The sequence below is a fragment of the Nilaparvata lugens genome, chromosome 3, assembly GCF_014356525.2.
Source record: "Nilaparvata lugens isolate BPH chromosome 3, ASM1435652v1, whole genome shotgun sequence".
NCBI classification, from domain to species: domain Eukaryota; kingdom Metazoa; phylum Arthropoda; class Insecta; order Hemiptera; family Delphacidae; genus Nilaparvata; species Nilaparvata lugens.
The window spans coordinates 95816649-95835399 of NC_052506.1; the positions used below are offsets into that span (position 1 = coordinate 95816649).

The 18751-nt window shown below is 33.0% G+C and overlaps 1 protein-coding gene across 2 annotated transcripts in view; it reads left to right on the top strand.

The window, feature by feature from the left end:
- Nucleotides 1–18751, top strand: part of LOC111057361 (pro-resilin) — an 89376-nt gene that overhangs the window by 39815 nt on the left and 30810 nt on the right. The window lies entirely within an intron of this gene.

The window sequence follows — 18751 nt, forward strand, 5'->3', positions numbered from 1 at the left end:
GATAAATTTCAGTATAGATTCATCAAGGAGGATATGAATAATACCCACAAGTTACAAAAATGAATGAAACTATATAGAATTATTATCAATGAACAGATTCCAATAATATCTTACCCATCCACTCACTGATATGCTTTCAATATTATTAGTTTACTAATTATTGAATTAGTCAATGAATTTTGCGATGTGTATGAAGAATGAGTTGAGGGATGAAGTTAATACATTGGATATTCCAGTTTAATGCCTGCTAGAAACATAATTGAGTGCTTGCTGTAATACTACATTAGTCTAATCAGAAATAGAGACATCAGAATGAGATAAAATGATCAAGTGAGAGAAGCATCAGTTCTGAAAATTAAGCTATCCGTCTCTCAATATGGGATCCCAATATTTATAGATGTGACATCAAATGTTCTGTATTCGCAGAGATAATAGCATTTCTGTAAGATATAATTTGATAATACAGTCACAAAAGGGATGAATAGTTCATTGATTGATCACATTGGACATAATCTTGGAATGCTACAGTTAGAGTCAAATTCATCAAAAATTATAATGAGTAGGAAGGAAAAAATATGTGTCGTGATAAATATTTTGGATTTATGATTAGGGTAATTTATTACATGATAATAACTGAAATAATAATTTTACTTGCGGAATTCCAAAAAGCACATAAAATGTCTGTCATAGCACATAAGAATCTATTCATTTATTGTTTCTTAGGAATCAATTAAGTAGGAGGTTTTCAGAAACACAACGGAAAAATTAGGTCTGCCCTATTTCAGAATACAATTATTAAAATGGGTTGAAACATATAGAGTGATCAATGTTCTAAGATTAATTATGATATATCTTCCAATCATTGATAACTGAATGAATTATGAATGTCAATCAATTCAATTACTGTTACAAATAAAAACTAAACCACTTATAATACATTAGAAGTAGAACACTAGATCAGGACTGTCATGTATGATCAAATATGGAAAATAGTGATGCCTCTCATTGTGCATTAACTAACAGGAGAATTAAACAGCTCACATTAAATCTAACAGAAGAAATTCATCAAATGTGAAGAGTTATTGACCTACTCCGCCAGCTTCTTTAGTAATTAGTCAGTTTCACTGAGCATTTTTTCGCCAATAAAATTCATCCTTAGAGAGGCAGCTGCCAATCTTCTATTCCATTGTTTTTGCGCATAATTCAGCTAAATCATCGTCACCATTATCATCATCTCCATCTTCCTAAACTCACCAAGACTGGAGTTTACTGCTGTAAACTATTACTATAGATAGCAGAGAAGTTACTTACTAAATTTGCAACTAGTCACGACCGTATTAAAGATTAGAAGGTTGCTCAAACACAAATGAAGTACGGTATATACAGTAATATAACGCTAGATATAATGTAGACGAAAGTATACATATAGATATATTGGGTGGGTGCAACCTGTTAACAGTAGATACAGGTTTCAACTGTGAACATAACAGTAAACATAGGTATATAATGTGTAGTCGGTACTAAATTCCAATTATTATTATAATCTCATAAGATATCAAATTGAATTAGCCACTGATAGTGATAAACTAATTATAATCAAGCGGTTCTTGTAGTTGTAGTTGGAAAGGGTTACAAGTGATGTTATGAAATATAACTGAAACGAATTGAATTTGTGAAATCATTCAAACTTGTAACTAACGTTTGTTGAGTATTGAACAATGTAGCTTTAAATAATGGTAAACAATTTGAACTTAGGAATGGAATGAACGTTTACAATAGTATATAATGATAGTTCACTAGTGAACTATAATAATCATAGGATACATAATTCCTCATAGTTAATGAAGAACGAGATATTTATTTCATTTTGTAATATTGTGCAATAGGTTTTCTGATTCAAAACATTGAGAAAATTTGAGTTTAAGTTTTGGTGTATTTCATAACAAACAGGACGTACAGGATTATGTGTTATATTTAAAAGAGATACAAGATCAAGGACTTATTAGTTAGAAGTGAGATGAAGGGATTCAATTGGATAAAATTCAGTCAAGTGGAAAAAATCGTGGTTCAAAATAAAGGAATGTCGTTAGTACACATATTGGGCACAATAATTGGCTGTTATGTAATTCATAATAGACCACATGAGAACAGCGCAGCTGAAGAAAATACAGAATCAGATTCTATTATTTAAAGACAACTCGAGTTCAAAGTGAAACTAGAAAAATTAAGATGAAGCAAAGAGAAAGGAATATGAGGAGGATGGAAATATGATAAAGTCTTGTCAGAGCAAAACTTTAATATTCAATTTACTTTGATACTTTGTTATCTCTGATAAAAGAAATTGGTAGAAAATGGCATTCATATAGGAATTCACTTATCAATCAAGAAACAATCGAACAAATTCAAATCTGAGTAAATCCAAAATAGGATCTCATTCTCAATCCTTGAGTTTGAAGGCTCATATTTTGTAGGAATAACAAGTGTATGAATACGGATGTATGATATGCGTAACTGATTAAATCATTTAATAATTTATTGAAAGAATATATTTGACAGGATCTGTTAATTTGACTGTAGAGAATCTCATTGCCTGGAACAGTTACAATTTTACACTTAGTATTCTCTGATTGCATCCCTACAAGTAATAACTCCATCAATCATTAAAAATAATACTTGGATAGTCTCTATCGAATGACATTGTAGCATGATTTCTCTCAGTTTTGGAACGCACTGTGACATCTTATCATTATGATGAGTTAAGCTCATTATTGAGCTACGAATGAAGACGAATCTTACATTCTTTCCTCAATTAAAATGAATCTACATCAAGTAACTAAAAATAAAAACATGACAGCCTTTAATCCATAGTGAGCCACAATATTATTTCAAATGGTGTAATAATGTTACCACTTTCATGAGCAGTTGATTCATACATGAATGAATATTTATCATGTAATCAATAATCAATTACCGAAATGTTAAGTTTGTAATAGTGTTTAAAAATAGTGTAGACAACATTAAGGAGACCAAGGCTTGTAGAAGTCCTTCAAACTCTAATTACATGCTGGTCTCTGCACTTCAATTTGTTCCATATTTCATTAGAACCTCTTGTGATATTGTTTATCGATGTTACAACGTTTTGAATATCATGAACAATACTCTTTCTTTCTCTCTCTTAAGTTTATTCTCTCTTGAAATTCATAATTCTTTAACTGATTTTTTGAATCAATCTATCTCAAACCGTTAAATGGCAGTTAGCTTATTCCACATCTCAAATTCGACAAATTTATTGTAGAGATTGGCTAAGAGATGATGCTTCGATCTTATTATCCAGCTAACCCAAGAGACATGCTTCTGCTTATCCCATTGCACGGGACTTGAGACACCAAGTCCTCTTAGGGCCGGTTTCCGAACTCGGGATTTAGCTAAAAATTCTAGACTTTTAACACCTGGAGTCGGAGAAATGGCTTTCCAAAACGGGGCGTAGTCTTAGTTTTTATGATAATTGTTATTGTCTCATTTCTATGTTATAGAAATGGAAAATTTCGATAAACGATTCTCAAAAATATTAACGATTTTCCTTGGCGAAATGAAACATTCCTAAATAATTCTAAATAGCTGAATTTTACTGTATTTTTACTGTATTTTACTGTATTTTCTCTTTACTTTATTTTGTGTTCAATTTTCTAGTTTTTCGAAATTTAATTTAAACGTGGACTATGACTACGCCCCGTTTCGAAAAGCCAATTTTCTGACTCCAGCTGTTCAAAGTCTAGAACTTAGCTAAATCCCGAGCTCGGAAACGGCCCTGAATAGCATTCAAGAATGCGAGAGTAGCATCATTTTGGTTTGGATTCCATGTAAAGCTGTAGGCTCACTCATCTCTCATCGTAAATATAATCAAGCCTTGAACTCATGTGAACATCATCCTCTGCGTAAAATATCATATTTTCCACCATATCATCCACCATGAACACTTTCCGAAGGTGATAATGATCGGTGATAATTCAATAGTAGCGTTAACTAACCAAGCACGGTCTCATTCACAGAAATAAATGACATAAATACTACATCCAACCTTGGTATGTTGGTATTATATTATGATGAGTTGATATTACTCTCCCAAACCATTGATTCATCAATACAGATGATATATACCGTATGGTTAAAGTTATTGACGAAATCATCGTTTCCACACATCATTACATCTTCTCAAAAGACTCTCAATAAGAATTATTATTTTTTATTGATTTTCCTCATAAATAATAGTTAGATCCATTCCTTTTCAGGTCCGTATCGGTTCCAGTAGCTTTTCGTCAATTAACAGACACAAAGAGGTAGCTGCACCTAATTACATTTCTATAATTGGAAATATCCGTTTTAGGAATATCCCAATCGATGACAATTTCACACATCGTGTTTGCTCCATGCCTGGTTATTCCCGCTACTGTGTGAGATCGGTAAACAATACAAATTTATTAATTAGTAGATGAGTTCCGCCATGACTAAAGATACGATAATTTGATGACATCTGTGGAAATTACATAAATTTATGAGTTACAAATATTAACATCTGAGGTAACGGTGTTATATTATATCATTTGATTATATTGCACGATTATAATATATAATCTTCACCATCATGGTGAATGTTGGAATATATGAATCGTTTACTTCATGGAGTTAGTATACTCTTTTCTACTCTCATTCTTTGAATGATATTCTACTTTTAAATTCCATGGATATATCATATCATACTACGTATTGTAATCTTATAAATTTCTCAGTCAATTGAAATTTCAATAACCGCGAACCACATGTAACATTTTACAGTTTGTTGCATGTGTTGACATACGGTAGTTCACATTGTTCTCTTTCGCCTCCGCGCCGTTGATTTCTGACTCAGTCCAGTCGAAAAGGTATTAAGTACTCAATCATGATGACCAGTCGGATGAAAGTTAGCACAACCACAAGAATGAGTCACACTCCACAAACGAAATACACATCGGAAACTTGCAAAATCGAACGTTTGTCAACGGATTAAGGATTTAGAACGTTTACGTTTCTGCAGATAGCATCAATATAGTGGGCCCGATTGAACGACCAAAACACTAGAAACCGATGACATTATTTTTCCAATTATTGAGTTTTGAGAGAGAAAATCTCCTACACTATGGTCAGACTCACCTTGAGCTGTCAGAACTGATCGAATGGGGAGCGCTGATGCTATTTATAGGAAATGGTGACAGTTCAAAGTGAAAATCACCATAGAGAATTCCCCAGTAGTGGATAGCCGACTTCTGTGGGAGGATTCAACAACTGACTTCTCCAATTCTGTAACATGTGGGAAACTATGCCATGCAACATTGGGCAGCTTGCCTCTTCCCACTTGCATCTTGCTTGCCTCTACCCCCTCCATATCACAATTGGCGTAACTTGGGTTGCATTACAATCAATTTTATCCAAATTCACGGAAACCTGTTTCGGGAGCAACTTTTTATTCAAACGAATTTTTAAAAAAAACGTTGTCGTTCGTTTTTATCTAATCGTTTTCCACAGTGGACAAATTGTTAGAAAATATCCGTTCAACTTTCAATGCTGAGGCACGCTTTGTTAAAGCCAAGGAGTTATGCAACTAACTCATCATAAGAGATGGGGAAAAGTTGGCGAAAATAGTGTTATTGATCCATAGATGTATGTTCTAAACAGTTATCATCTCATGAGAAAGCTAGTAGGCCTATTGACAGTCCCAATTTGAAGAAGTAACCTGCAAATATAACGTTCCTTGATTTTAAGACACTAATTACGAGGTTCCGTGTAACACCCTGTCTAACAATAGCATCTAGTGATTATATAATGAATTATCTATCACCAAACAGTGGGTGAAATTTGCAATAATTATTGTGGATTGGAAATCGTTTAGATTACTGGTGTATAAATATGGCTACCTTTTTGAGACGAAACAAGAATACAACAATGAGCTCTTAAAGTTGATAACCTGATCATACACAAAATATGGTAATTTCATGCATCAACACACTTGCTATCAATATACCACTATGTACTATCCTTACAATGAAAGTCAGTAATAATTAAAATTTTGTTAGTAATTAAGTATAGTACACTCTCCACAGTTGGGTAACGAAGGAATCCTCTTGACGTGTGTTATAGAATTAAGATATCTTATACTATAATAATGACCAATGTAGTCCTAAATTCACAATACAATCGTTAATTTGTTAATAACCATAAAAATTAATATTCTCCACTCTCCAGAATTGGAAAACACAAGAAAGAACATAGTTGTCTATTCCTTTACATCATTAATTCATGTTCATAGCTATACTGTTTTATATAAATCTATTACTATACCCTCTGTATGCTAGTTGATGCTTTGTGGTGTACCAATGAACAGAGACTACAGATCATAATATTGAATAAAATTATATAACTTGCAAAATGAAGTTGACAATTCAGCTCCTGAAGGGAATAAATTAAATAGTTGGGAATACCACTTTGGAAGAACAATTTAAAATGATCGTTTCACAAAAACTTCACCTAATCTACTTCTCCGACCAAATGATCTCTGAGAGAAAGTAGGACTACTTCAGAATCCATCTTCGAATCATTAATTCGATGTTGATTCTTTTTCGACGTTATTTGACAAAGAAATTCATTTGGTACTAGAGAAAAAGAATAAATTATTATTCTAATCAAGCGGCAAATGTAATCGAAATGAATCATGATTTGCAAGTTATACAAGAGTACTCTGCAAGAATTATACAAGAGTACTAGACCTACTCTAAAACTGAACCTAGTTTCAATGAATACAAATCTGATGTCAACATCACGCAAAACAGATTATGCGCATTTGAAACCTCGTCTTTATCGTCTTTCCCTTTTCTCCCCTCTCTTCTTTTTTAATCTTTGTCCTATTCCTCTTTTTCTTCCCCTTCATCTTCTTCTTCTTTGTCTACTTCAAAGCTTCATTTTTTCCCTCTCATTTATTTTTCCCATTGCTCTACTAAACTTCATTATCTTTGCAAATTATACTTCTATTCCTTCTTTCTCCTCCTTCTCATTATCATCATCACCATCAATATCTTTCTCCTTCTCTTCATTTTCCTCATCACAGCCTTTTCTTCTTCTCTACCTTTTTCTCCTCCTGCTCCTCTTCTCCTATACCACCTTCTTCTCCTGTATTCTATTTTTTCCCTTATATTTTCAATCTTTCATCTTCTGTTTTTCCTAAATACCATATTTCAGTTACAATAAACCTCTTCATTGAAGCTTATGAAACGATTCTTCATTATCGGAGAATTACATGTAAAGTAATCCACACATTGGAGTAGATATAACTCAAAAACCTTGAATCAAGTAGTTCATATTAAGAATCTCATAATGACACCTTTTATGAAGACACTTTAGATATTGAGCTTCCTGTTCTGCATCTAATATAAGCAAAGGACTGAGGCGCGATTATAAAGTAGGCTCAATACGGGGTGACATAACATAGATTTAATATAAACATAATACAGTTATACAGTTTCAAAGCATGATTTTTGAATTGTGCAGGGCTATATTCCGCGATTAATTCCGAGTTATTTGTTTGTTTTGATATTCAAATCACTGCACGTTGCATCTTTAGAAGTAGATCTTCTGCTTCATTCAGCTTGGAGGTACTTCAGAAGTCGTGAAGAAATAAACCGGAAAAAATTAACTGAGATAATCACGAAGATTGTGATATCAATACAAATGATGAAGATCATCTCATCATAAGATCATATCTTATGAAGAGATATATTTCACGAAAAAAGAGGTTGATGACTAAAGTTTCACAGATTTTTTCGAAGTGACAACTATTATTTGTGCCAAAATCCAATTTTTGTGTTGGAACAGGTTTCTAGAACTTTTTGAGCAATTTGGAGCAATGAAGATAATCATATGAATACATGGATTGGATTGATACATTCCATTTCAACAAAAATGAATGGAACATTTTCATTTATGGCAACGTCGTCAATCTAAAACAAAAAAAGCTTTTTGGAAAAGTTTTTGAAAAATTATCTCTATGAACATCTCTCTTCGTTATGCTTGTACTCACGTACAAACTACAAACCTGGAGGTCTTCGAGCATCACCTTCAGAAAGAAAAGGAATCGAGCAATTGGAGTTGTATATAAACTCCAGCTTATCTCAGAGTACCTTATTTGCATTTGAGTAAAAAATTTTCATTTTCAACGCTATTTTTGTCAATCCAGGAAAGTTTTTTTTCTACAGAATCATTTTGGAACTCTAATGTACAATGAATAGTTGTGGTAGTAATAATAGTCGTAGCAAACACACTAATTGAATAGTAAAACTACTAATTAATTGAACAAACAGCTTTAATGAATACAAAAAGATTGACAGGTTTTCTCACATTAGCCTCTGGTTCATCTTCTGAACTTTGTGGTGATTATCTTTAAGGTAATTCATTACTTGATCCTTCCTAGTTGTTCAAAGATGTCAGATAACAGCTGAGACGTATAAGGTCGAGCATAAAGGCGAAGTAAAAATGTAGTTCTGAACACTATAAAACAATAACAGCAATATTACTGGAGATCACTGAAAACGTTCAATTCATCGAAATAATTTTGGAAGTGATTAACCCAGCCGTTAGTCAAATATCCTATCAATTAGATACGTGGCACTCGTGGGCCGTAGATAGTTAGATAATTGATTCACTGATTCACCAACTGACAGAAACAATCTTCAAAATCGTTAGTTAACTCAGGAACTTACCCACCAAAATCTGTAGTCTTACATTCTTCTCATTATTTCTTCCAGTATTAGGTCTATGAACATCAACAAGAACAACAACTTGAACAACAACGAAACGAACCAAATGTGTGGAAACTAGCCCAACTCATGACTTCTTCAAGATGCAAACTTGAAAATCGTATCAATCTCTTTGTAATTACTTGTAGGTATAAAATATCTATGATGAATGTAAAAGAAGTATTTGAAATCATTAAAAAACAAGATGGTGGCAGAATTTTGTAAACTTTTACAATATTTATCTCATATCCTCAACTCTATTCCTCCCTTATGCTCACATAGGATAGAGTCAATGCTCTCGTGATAATCATACTCAGCAGAGAACCCTGGTGAACATGTGTTTGCTACTCTAATAGGTCTTGATCACATAATTTAGAATGTGAGGTTTAGTTTGATATAAATTCTTGAATTGATAATCAGTATTTACTCCTAAATAATTGATATCACTTGAATGAAATGGGCTATTTTATCAAAATAAGATGAAATAACTTGATTGTAATTAGTTGATTCCTTAAACAAGGATGAAATAATGGAAGGATGAATAATATTGAGACTGCCTCATTCCTTGGAATGAACTGGGATGATTTATTAGAATGAGACAAATGTAACTTGATGACACAATGTAACTTGATTACAAATGTAACTTGATGACACAATGTAACTTGATAGAGGATTTGGTGATTTCATTAACACGGATTAAATGATGGAAGGTGAAATGTTATTGCGACAGCCTTATTCCTCATTTATTTGACACAGTGAGTGACAATACTTCGAATTTTATGAACTTATTTTGAAATCAGTTAATGGAAATTCAAATAACAATATTTTTCATATTTATATTGGAACAAACTTATATTTTGTATATCTAAACGTATTATAAACTGATAAAGGACCTGATTAGATAGTCCATGTGAGTTCTTCTGGACGCTTACCTTTTTGTAAGCAGCATTTCCATACCAACTTTTGTTGGCACTCCATGATCGGCAGTTTAGTCTTCTCAAAAGACCAAGATTTGGCAACGATTTAATGGCAGGATTTCCTTTCTTCTTCAAGCTGGCACACAAGAATAATTCACAAAAGAATTACACCCGAAGAAGAAGAGGACACAGAGGGCCTAGTGAACGCCAACGTTCTCTTGTTTAGGCTCTATTTTCCATAATATACTACAGATTCCATCTTCAGTTTGTATTTTTTTTTTTTGTGAATTTGCAACGACGGAGAAGAAGTTCAACTGAATATCAATAACAGAGAAATATTAGATTAGAGTTTTTTATTAATAAAAGTTACAATATATATATATATATATATATATATATATATATATATATAATATATATATATATATTATATGCCTTATACACTATAATACACTAAATGATAGTATGTTTGATAATCATTGAACGAATTTTACAAAGTAGAAAAACTACCAATCAGAATTAATAATGAATGCAATTTGAATATCGATTATATAATATTGCAATAATATCATGCAACTACATAAATCGGCGGTGTTTCAGCAAATAATTGTCGACTTTGAAAAGAATATAATATCCTTTCCATTAACACACAACTGGTCAGAGAGAGAAAAAAAAATCGCAAAGAAATGTGAGCACATTACTCTATATCCTGAAAATATTAAATTTGTCCTTTGTCTTATCATATATGCAATTTTCTCAGTAAAGTGGTCAAAATTTGAAATTACTAATATCTGATTGATCTAGTAGAGCACCGATAAAATTGTGACAAAAAATTCTATCGAGATTCAACTTGAAATATGCCGAATGATCTAATTATTATTCTATTCCAAAGAGCCTCACATTTATTTATATATTCTATTCACCGGTATTCCAGCACTAATATTGGAGAAGCATTTTTCTGAGTGTGGGAAGCTACCAATAGTATCATATTCAATAGTGAAAAACTCGGCCAAAATTTATAAATCTTATCCTCAATCTACTTTACCCGTCACTTTACCCGAAATTCTAAGCGATTTTGTATGTTTTAACATATGTATGTATATGTTTTAGGTTTTCCGCTATTGAGTAGCTCGAATTATCATCATCGAAATTGTTTAAAATAATATTAATTAAAATCAAATTTACTCATTTAAAAAATTTATCGGTGGATTTCCCTCTTATCATTGACATTTCGACTCATAACACCAATGATAGACTAGTGATGAACAATAATATCAAATCTGAAGTCATAATAATAGTCTATTTCTAAAGCTTTACTACTGTAAAAACCCAATGCCTCAATTTTTCATCAAATCTTCCTCCACATCAAATTCACCTTACTAGGGAGATCACCTCACAGACTTTCACTTGAACCATCTGAAAAAATTCTGAGCTACAAAAAAAATTGTACCTAATAATCGCCTTCAAGAACATGATGGTTCCTTACGTAATTCATTACTAACTACAGAGTATCTGACTACATTCCCCAATTTCATATTGCATAATAATATTGTGCTTATAAGAGAATAACTGGCTATCATATTATTAGTAAGTTGGCTCGTATTTGAAATTTTTTTTTGTATATTATGATGATATCGCATCGATTTAGCGTAATTCGTCACAACCATACTCCAAAATAATAACAGTATTGTGATACATTGATATTGCAAACGATTAGTTCATGAGACATTCTGAAAATATCAATTGAGCCATGTCAATTTTCACATTACAGACATAAGGAATAAAGACTGACATACCACATTTTGTAATACCACAATAATCAGTTTTAGTCCTAAGCACAGGGAATTGTCAAATGATATGAAAGTAAGGTACTTCTTCTTTTATGTACTGTATTCATGATTAACTTGTGTTTAGGACTTTCACAATATTGTTATAATTAAATTAAATTTATACTGTATTTTATTTTCACCAAAAAACACGATACTGTACACGAATAATCTAAAGAATTTATCGATTACGTACTGACGTTTCACACAAAATACAATCCGCAATATTCTAACAATGACATTCATGAATGCAGATGAATTATGATAATTCTATTAATGGACGCATCAATTTATTTAAGTAGCAATTGACGAGAAGGATGAGGGAGCTGGAAGTAGCAAGAAAGAAGACAACATAGAAGGAGAGGAACGTGAGGAAGAAGAGGAAGAAAAATAAGCAGACGGAGGAGATGAATGAGAAGAAGAAGAGTGAGAATTATGGTGAGAGGGAGTAAGATTTGATGGGTCGACATTTAGAAAAAAGAAAAGTACTACAAAGACAATGATTGAGGAGAAGAAGGAATGATAACGGTGATGACGAAGAAGACGATAAAAAAGAGAAAGAAGAAGTGAACGAAGAAGTGAAAGAAGAGAAGAAGAAAAGAAGAAGAAGAAGAAGAAGAAGAGAAGAAGAAGAAGAAGATGATGATGATGATGATGATGATGATGATGATGATGATGATGATGATGATGATGATGATGATGATGATGATAAAAAAAGAAAGAGTGATAAAAGGAGTAACTTGGAGTTGGAAAGAGGAGAAGTTGTAGAATAATGTTGATATAAAGGAGAAGAATAAATAAGAACGACGATGGAGAGGGAGGAGAAGAAAAGAAAAAGGAGTAGAGATTGACAAACTAAGAAAAAAGTTATAGTTGAGAATAATGTAAGAAAAAAAGATAGAGAAGTAAGAAAAGGATGACTACTAGTAGTGAGTGCAGCAGCAGCAGCAGCCGCAAAATGGATGTCTAAAATTAGGAAGTCGGTCACAATGTCTAGCCGTGCAAGGACAAGGTCGTTCTCCTGCGGTCAGCTCCGTTACACTCTCACAAACTCTCTCTCACTCCCTCATACGTACTCTCAAACAGTCTCTCTCAACACACTCACTCCCTTACATCTATAGTGTAGAAGCAGTGTAGTTGCATGTCACCAGACAAGTGAAAAGTATCTTCATGATATCTACAAAAGATCGCTTTGGGGCCCACTCATGTAGAAGATATTTTAGTCATCTTCATGCTATGCAACACTTTTATCCATAAATTCGAATCCGAAGTTATTGACCGAGCGAAGTGAGGTCTATGATTCAAGTCGACGGTTTGGCATTTCTCTTAATGTTTAAATGTTTGAATGTTTAAATGTTCATATGTTGCGCATTTACAGCGAAACGCGGTAATAGATTTTCACGAAATTTGACAGGTATGTTCCTTTTTTAATTGCGCGACAACGTATATACTAGGTTTTTGGAAATTTTGCATTTCAAGAATAATATAAAAGGAAAAAGAAGCCTCCTTTATACGCCAATATTAGAGTAAAAATCAGACTATAGAATTATTCATCATAAATCAGCTGACAAGTGATTACACAGATGTGTGGAGAAGCCAGTCTATTGCTGTATTTCCATAAGGTCTATAGTTTCAATCAGGTACTTGTGGATGAGAATACTGTGTGAGGTCCACTGTTCACAGAACTACTAGTAGTTCAAGATGCATTGAGTGCACGGCTCCATTAATGGCATGCAGTTTTGCAATAGCCCAGCTGACAGCTAATTGATTTTGGTTAGTCCTATTACCGAAATGTATGTAATGTCTCAGCTCCGGCTCCATAATTATTATATGGAGCTCCGGCTCCATTTTATCATATCATCATGGTTATTATCTCGCACTCTCTCTCAAACCCTCATAATCACACTCAGTCTCTCTCAAACACAATCATACCCTCACACATCAATCTGCATTGAAACTGAGTACTGAGATGCTGTATATGGGTCATTTATTCATAAGAATAAATCAATTTCAATTTCAATTTTAGGGTGAGAACATAAAAATAGGCAACATCTTTTATCTTATAGCCTCAGATTTATCTGGACAAGGACAAATTTGAATAATAATACGCTACAATATAGCCTATGTATGCGTAAAAATAAATCAATTTCAACTAAAACTTGGTTTTTGCTGTAATTGTAAAGTTCATGTATTCTGAGGATTTAGAATAGAAGATGACTCTTTCCTCTGTTTCTCTCTGCTACATGTTCTGAATAATTCTGATTTTCAGGCATTTTCAACTCAATTACATGGCTATTTTCTCAAGTAACTAATTAACATATTCTTCGTCTGGCAATAATGCGTCTTAAAAAATTCTTATGACTTACTGCTTTTTTCTTTTTCGAAGTCATGTGATTGCCATCTTCACTCCTCCCAATGACAAGGTAATCGTCCTCCAAATTTATAACAGTTGGCAACAGTAATACTGTTTTCCTCAGCCAAGGAAGAAACTGTCGTGTTTTTGTTCAAAAGAAGATAATTGTTCCATCTGCTAATTTTCAACAAATTTCTGTATTACTACGTAAGCCTTGGATTTTCTTACAGTTATGAATGGTAGTAGTAATTCTTGACAGGAGCTGAATAAATCTTGATTTTTCGTTTCCATTAACTTTTTTATCTCCCTCTTCTTTTGGATTACTCTCTATATCTAACCCAGGGGTGACAACAGGATGGGGACTGCGTCCTTGACATTTGGTTGTGTTGTTGTTGGGCATCCCTGTTCAACAGAGCAATCAGCGTTCTTATTTATTCATGCTCCATTTATTTTATTTACCTCTTTTCGTCAATATTTACCTATTTTATTCATCGTCAATATAATCAAAGAAAAGCTTCAACATTTTAATGTTTAATTCATTCCTGATGAAGAGAACTTTCGGGTTCTTAGTCTATTAAATTTATTGAGGAATCCCCAATTTCTAAATTTATTCATATATTCTTACAGTACTATTGAATCGTTCCAAGTATATTACACAGACCACACAAATACAAAACATAGAACAGTGTTACTTTCATATCCAATGCAGAGACTCATGCCATTCATGATAGGTGCAATATTTTTACATCTTAAATAATGCAGCATATACCTAGCAGGAATAATGTAGGATATAAAACTCATTGCGAATAAAACATAATATAGATTATTTCTTCATACATATAATAGATGGAAATAAAAATACATGAAAATAATAGAATTATATGTATAATAATTTATACATAGAATCTATATCTATAGATAGGAGTTAATTGTAATAATCACACCAGTTGATCGCCAAAGTTGATTTTACAGCAACTTACAATTTATTCTAGACATCCATTCATTGTCACCATTAAAATGAAGAATGACTTTCGAAATGGATGTTAATTTAGATGAATTATATATTTATTCGTCACGATTACAGTTTATTATACAGTAATCCCGTGATTTATCAGTTTCACAATAGGCCTAATAAGTGCTAGTGATTTCTTATTAAGAGCGCCGCCACAATTCCTCTGGTTCGCCAAGTCATGCCCTTCAACTCATAAACATAAACAGCATTAATAAACCTTGAAAGTGCATGCGCAAACGTATGAATTACTATGATTTTGCGCAACTTTACGACTCAGATCGACTCACAGTTCTGTACAATATAATTAGTAGAGACGTTCTCTCACATTCTTGAAGAAGATTCGCTTTCGTTCATGTACAACGTTTTTTCAGGGCTTGGAAGAGTTTTTAGACTAATTAACCTCGTAGGCTACTTTGAACGCTAGTTTTAAAGTTGGAGATCCAGTAATTTAAGTTTTTGAATTTGAAAAATAATAATGAGTTACATCAGATTGTTGAATCTTTCCAATCGGGTTGGTTCTGGAGACCATTTTTTATATTATCGCATAAATAGGTTAAAAAATCCAAATTCTAGAATGAGTCACGTATTTTGATGAATTTGAACAAATAATATTCTACTGTAGTTTGGTTTCTTTTCTATCACGAAGATTTGAAATGATTGAGGATTGCTGTTTTTCCCATCATTTATATTTATATATTTTTTATTGAAATTGAAATTCGATGATGTGCCTCTTCCTAGTAGCACTCTAGCTTTTGAATGATTCCAATAAATGATTAGATAGTCTTACAAATGAGATGATTTGGAGTAATCACAACCCTTATTGATTGGAAATACGAGAAAGAAGCTCTTGTCTTTTGTTGCGTCATTATCATCTATTTCTTACAAACTGAATTCTCAAACATTGAACTGAAGATTTAAGCATTAAGGAGCTATTCTTCCAATCCTTTTGCGCGTACCAATGGAGATTTGATGAAGACATATTATTGGTAGTTGGTCTACCAAGGTCTGTTATTGGCTGAGACAAGACACGCCCTTTGTGGGCAGAGCATTCTTTTCGCGCCCAATGGCAGGCTTTCACCTGAGTTGGTCAACGTACTACCAAACATTCATCAACATATGACTTCATCAAGAGTATTTAACTCGTTTCTTCTATTCTCAATAATTTTGATAAGAAGAGGTGACATATTTTTGATTCATAATAAATATTACTTCAACTACAACAAAGAATCTAATTGAATTAAATAATAATAGTGGGCTACTGTAGCAGAATTCATAGCTATCTGGAAGTAAAGTTGAACATTTTGAATTATTGTGTGCGAATATAAGAAAATTTCTGATTGGTTGAAGGTGCAATATTATAATTGTCCAATCACTGTAGCACTGTAGAACTGTTGACCCATCAGAATAGTTGAAGAATTTGAAGGCGTGGCTTAATATGTTTGAATCACATTGGTTAGCATCAAATAATAGTACCTAAAGATTGTGGGTATCAAGATTCTATTTTCGATTATTTTTCAATGATAGTACAGACTTTTTGCGTAATCCTCCATTCGTTCAAAATACTCAATTCATGATTGTTCACTTGTTTATAAATGGCACGTGATGGTTTTTTATCTATTGAAAAGTTATAATTCGAGAGATCTTCACGAAAAACCATAATAATTAATTCCACAAGTTATTGACAGATGTTCCAAGTAGCCTTAACCCTGAAGTTGTCAGATTGTCGTGACCGAACTCTTCATTAATCTAAGTAGAACAAACATTTATGTGACCTCCGACCCTTCTCGTCATTCAGATCAGGTTTTACATCACAAACTGTTGCTGCTCCCGCATTCCAGTGGTGTCGTGACGAGCACAGCAATATTCTGACAGAATTAATTACTGGAATGGCAACAAATTCACTTAGTATCCAAATTTGAAAGTGTGAACGTACTTGATTCGAAGAAGAAGAAGAACGTAATTGATTCATAATCGAATTCTAAATGGTGTATGGAGATTCAAGAATGAATAGATTGAGAGGTGCATCATTTTCATTTCGTTGTTAAACATTATTGTTGAAGAATCAAAATTATCTAGATAACCACATCTCTTATGAAATGATTGATGGAATTGATGTGAATTGTGAAATGGATGTTTAGGCATGAAAACAATGAGCTGTCACAACTCAGTCCATTTCCAGTAGGTCTCAATAGGACTGCTGTACTAATACTTCATAGGTTAATTAATTAATTTAATACTAGGGTTCATACTCAATACTTAAATAAAATACTTAAATTCCTGCTGATGTTGGATCACGATTCAATCTTGTTTGGTGTGATTCAGCTCAAGTTTCTACTGAATTTAAAAAAAGTAGTTCGAGCTTGAGAAATATTTTATCACTTATAATATTTCGCCAGCTATTGCTCTAGTGTAAACTAAACACCACTGAAGACATCAATTTGGCTTTCATCATGTGTTTATAAAGGGCCAGCAAGCAGTCTAGCCCACTAGCACTACTTTATTTTGTTGCTAGTTTACAGTCTGAAGAGCTCAAATCAGACATGGTCGTAAATATCAAGTCGGAGTTATTAAGGACTCTTAAGGTCAATAAATTTTCTCTCTTTTCAATAGATTCACCTGCTGGCGAGAGACAATTGTAATGATCTTATCTTGCCATTATCACATGCTACTTCACTAGAGGCCACCAACATTTATGCATCCTTCTATCTGTTATCATCCAAAGCTCTCCTTCTTCATCTTCTTTCTCCTTATCTTCTTCTTATATTATTCTTTCTCTCTTTCTCTTCTTCTTCTCGTCCTACTTCTTCATCATCTTCTCCTCAAGAGAAGGGTTCTTCTTCCTCTCAGTCATTTTCTCCTTCGCCTTCTTTTTTCCCTCTCTGATTTTCAGTAATAGATTCTCCAATTACCATCTGCCATCAACTGGAACCTTACTCTATAATTTCTATAGCACCTAGTTATACTAATAAACTATTTTATATTGAGTTGAATTGGTGAAGTAATGAGCCATTGATTGATTGGTCTAGCATTTTATACAATCCAGATAATGAATATTTCATCTTGAATAAAATAAATATATTTTATGATAAACCTTCTTCTTATCCTATTTCTTCCAGTCCTTTCCTCACCTCCCACTCCAATTTTATCTATATCATATCATTTTCCTTCTTATTCGTATCCCTCTCCTTCCCCCTCTTAGAATACTCGCATTTTTTCAACATTACCAAAAACTAGAATCAACACTATTATCTTTATCTATGAATCTCCACTATCGATCAATACATGACTGCCGTCTACTGTCTCTGTCTGTAGCAAATGAACCTGCTATCTGCATCTCTGTCTGTTGCTTGAATAGTCCTGCAAAACATCATGACCTCCGTGTTTTTCTGAACGCTAAAACAACATGCTGATTGTATGCAAATCGTTCTACTGGAGTTCACCACACAAGGGGAGAGAGACTGTTCTATGTTTTTCTATAATGTGTGGTTATTTGTGCTCCGAAAACCTTCAATGACTACAAATGTTTACTTGATAAGGTTGTGTACCATTTCAACGTGCAAGGCTGACCTTATATAGCTTACCTTATATAGTTGACCTTATATAATATTTAAAAAATATTGCTGAAAATTTTTGCGGTTTTGTGCTATTTCTCATGATCCTCCTTCTTGTTCCTACACCTCTCCTTCCCCCTCTTGGCATACTCGCGAATTTTCTTGCATTTTTTCGACATTACCAAAAACCAAGAACCAACACTAAAACCAGTATAATTCACGATGATTGAATGGAAATTTCGGGTTGGATTGCACTTCATTCATTTACAACTA